The sequence below is a fragment of the Theropithecus gelada genome, chromosome 5 (assembly GCF_003255815.1).
Source record: "Theropithecus gelada isolate Dixy chromosome 5, Tgel_1.0, whole genome shotgun sequence".
Classification (NCBI taxonomy): Eukaryota; Metazoa; Chordata; class Mammalia; order Primates; family Cercopithecidae; genus Theropithecus; species Theropithecus gelada.
The window spans coordinates 21443828-21447611 of NC_037672.1; the positions used below are offsets into that span (position 1 = coordinate 21443828).

Consider the following 3784-nt stretch of genomic DNA (forward strand, 5'->3'; position numbering starts at 1 on the left):
TTTCATAGATCCTTGTTTCTTTCTTTCTCTTTTTATGTCTTCCTTTGTGGTTGAGTGATTTTCTTTAGTGGTATGTTTTGATTCCTTGATTTTTATTTTTTGTGTATCAACTGTAGGTTCTGCTTTGTGGTTGCCTTGAGGCTTACAAAAAAGCATCTTACAGTGATGACAGGTTCTTTTAAATTGATAACCACTTAAATTTTATTACAAAAAAAGCTACATTTTTACTGTATTCTTCCTTCGACATTTTGTATCTTTGATGTCACAATTTCCATCTTTTTATACTACATGTCCCTTAACAAATTATTATTATTATTATTATTATTTTGTAAGTACAATTTCCATTTTATTTTTCTCCAGAGAATTGTCTGTCTCAGTCTTTAAGGACTCAGCTCCTTACATGGGCTTTGGTGGGGGATGTGGGGCAGCACCCGCAGGTCTAAATCGGGGAGGGGGTGTTCGGTCCTTGCGAGCTTCATGAGATCAATTCCTGACTACTTTGCTATGAATTGCACAACTCACACAGTAATGTAGCTTCACATACAGCTTGGGAAGCACATAGGCATCAAAGACGCTCGCTTCAGAAATGTCCTTGACTGCTGCGGCCTCCACTATGTTTCGAATGATGAATTTCTTAATGGCCTTGTCCTTGGGCACGCATCGGGCACAGTTAGTGCAGCAAATAGGCTGCACATGGCCGCGGCCCTTTTTGGCACGACCATTGTTCCTTCTTTTCTTTGTCATCTTGGACGTACGGACCGAAGAGAACAAATTATTGTACCTATTATTATTTTTTAATAGTTCTGTCTTTTAACCATTATACTAAAGATTTAAGTGATTTACACACCACCATTGCAATATTAGAGTATTCTGAATTTCCCTGTTTAATTAGTTTCACCAATGAGTTTTACACTATTAGACGTCTTTATGTTACTTATTAGTATCCTTTTATTTCAGCTTCAAAAATTTCCTTTAACATTTCTTGTAAAACGAGTGTGGTAATGATAAACTCCCTCGGCTTTTATTTTCTGGTAAAGTCTTTAAAACTCCTTCATTTCTAAAGGACAGCTTTGCTGGGTACAATATTCTTGGCTGACAGGTTTTTTTTTCTTTAGTGCTCTGAATATATAATCCCACTCTCTCCTGACCTGTAAGGTTTCTGCTGTGAGCCATATTGAAACTCCCTTATATGTTATTTGCTTCTTTTTTCTTGTTGCATTCAGAATCCTCTCTTTTTCTTTGATTTTTGAAAGTTTGATTACAATATCTTAGGTTAGTTTTGTTTGGATTGAATTTGATTAGTAACTTTCTATACCTGGATATTTATATCTTTCCTATGTTGGGAAAGTTTTCTGCTATTGTTTCTTTAAATAAGCCTTCTACTCCTTTATCTTTCTTTTCTACTTCTCACACACCTGTGACTCAAATATTTTCTCTTTTGATGGTGTCCCTTAATTCTCTTCTTCATTCCTTTTGTTTTTCTTCTCTGACTATATATTCTATTATTTATTTATTTATTTATTTAAGTGTTTGTTCTGTCATCAAGGCTAGAGTGCAGTGGCATGATTACAGCTTACTGTAGCCTCAGCTTCCCATACTCAAACAATCTTTTCACCTCAGCCCCCTGAGTAGCTGGAGACTATAGGCACAGGCCACTTGGCTGACTATGCATTTTTAAATAACCTAGTTTTGAGTTTCTTATGTTTGAACAGTTCTGCTGTTGATGCTCTTTGTTGTAACTTTTGTTTGCTCACTGTGTTTTTCAGCTCCAGGGTTTCTGTTTGTTCATTTTAATTATTTCAATTTCTCTGATAAATTTCTCACTCTTGTCACTTATTGTTTTCCTTATTTCATTGAATTGCTTCTCTGTATTTTTTTTGAAGTTCGCTGAGCTTCCTTAAAAGTGCTATTTTGAAGATTTTTGGCAGGCAGTTTACATATCTCCACTTCCTTAGGGTTAGTTATGGGTACTTTATTTTATCCCTTTGGTGATGTTATGTTTTCTTGGTTGTTCATGATCCTTGAGGTTGTGTTGCAATGTCTGCATATTTGAAGAAGTAAGCACTTACTCCAAAATTCACAGGTGGATTTTGTCTGATAAATCTTTTCAACAGGTAGCCTATCCAGAGATTTTGGGTGGGCTGTTTGGCATGGTTCTGAAGCCCAGGGCTGCTAGGACTGGTGCTTAGGATAGCTGCAGCTGGAGTGGGTGCTGGGGCAGGCCTGAAGTCTGGGGCTCTTGCAGCTTGCTTGGTGCTAGGTCATGCCCAATGCCTGTGGCTACTGAGTCCTGCCTCCTGATAAGAGAAGTTCATATTCCAGGGTCACTGAGGCTAGTCTAGTGGTGGTGTGAACCAGAAGAAAAGCCCATCTTGTAGGTCTGAATTCTGGGGTTGTGAAGTCCCACCTGGCACTAATATGGGTCTGGAAACTATGTCCGTGGGTACTGGCCTGGAGTCTGAAGCCATGGGGGCATGCTCAATGCTGGGTTTTATTGTGGTAGACCCAGAGTTGGGGTCCAAGGCAGAGTCCTGTACTTACTTCCCTTTTTCCCCCAAAACAAATGTTATCTCTGCTTATGCTGCCTAGGATTGGGAAAGTGGTGACATGGGTAATGTATAACTGTCCTTTCTACCCTCTTCAATGCATGTTTTCTTATTATTATGCTACAACCAGCCACCATGATCTTTCACCTGGTTTTCTTATCTCTTGTGAAAATATTTTTGCTCATAGTTGTTTAAATTAACGTTTCTGTGTGGGGGGGATTACTGGAGATTATTATTACACCATCTTGCTCTAGAAATATTTTTTAACTTATTGACCAAATAAAAAGTACAGTCAGTTCTTTATTAACCAATTTATTTGACATTTGTGATTACATCTCTAGTATTTATTCACCTCTTCTTAATAGTCCCTGACTTTTATTTGAAATTTCATGTAGTTTCAGAGAAGATAATGACTCCATCCACTAGCTCTAGGAATAGAACACATAATGTAGACCAAGCCAATTAGAACAATCTACTATATCCTTTAGCCAGAGTGATTGGTTCAGTAACTGGAATGTGACAAAAGTTAGCATAATCAGAGAAAAGGGATTCTAGGAAAACCAAGACCTTTTGCTTCAAATGAGGTGGCTCGCAGATGTGAAGTCTAGAACTCCTGCAGCCTTTGTGTTCCTTTAGTAAAGCCTTCCTGAAGAAAAGAAGGGAGCACAAAGAATGAAATGGCCTAAAGAATCACAGCAGTACTTACATATAGACTGATTATATTTTATTCGAAACTTACTTATTTATTCTGTCTTACTTCCTGGTGTGTCATTTAGAGCAACCAATAAATTTTATTTATTACTTTAGTCACTTAATGTTGAGTTTTCTATTACTTGAAACAAAATGTTCTCTATATGTATATATGTGAATGAATGGCAAGGTAAGATTCTTTGACTTTGAGAAACATATTTTGATTTTCTTACTTTAATTCAAATGTGTTTGGTGTATAGTGTTAAAAAATAAGTGATGAAGCCACATAAGGAAGTCTTGGCTCCACAGACTCCACATTAAGGTTTGTTAATCATATTCTTATAATCAGAGTTTATTTTGGTTTATTTGTTAGGAAGAATCATCCTTGGTAAACTCAAAATTAGTCAGTTTCAGAGTTGCTTTAATTATATTGTTTGTGATATAATGACCTGAATGTGCCAATTGGGTGTCAGAAGCTCAGCTGAGCTGGACGAACTGAGCTGCCAAGCTTTGAAATATTCAATTACAGCAATAAGCCAAAATGAAAA

General features: G+C 36.9%; 1 pseudogene across 1 annotated transcript; it reads right to left on the reverse strand.

Moving 5' to 3' along the window:
• Positions 1-354: 354 nt before the first annotated feature.
• LOC112625024 lies at positions 355-761 on the reverse strand (annotated as a pseudogene). Its single transcript, XR_003119510.1, has one exon. The product of XR_003119510.1 is annotated as a 40S ribosomal protein S26-like (transcript).
• Between the last annotated feature and the right edge of the window lie 3023 nt (positions 762-3784).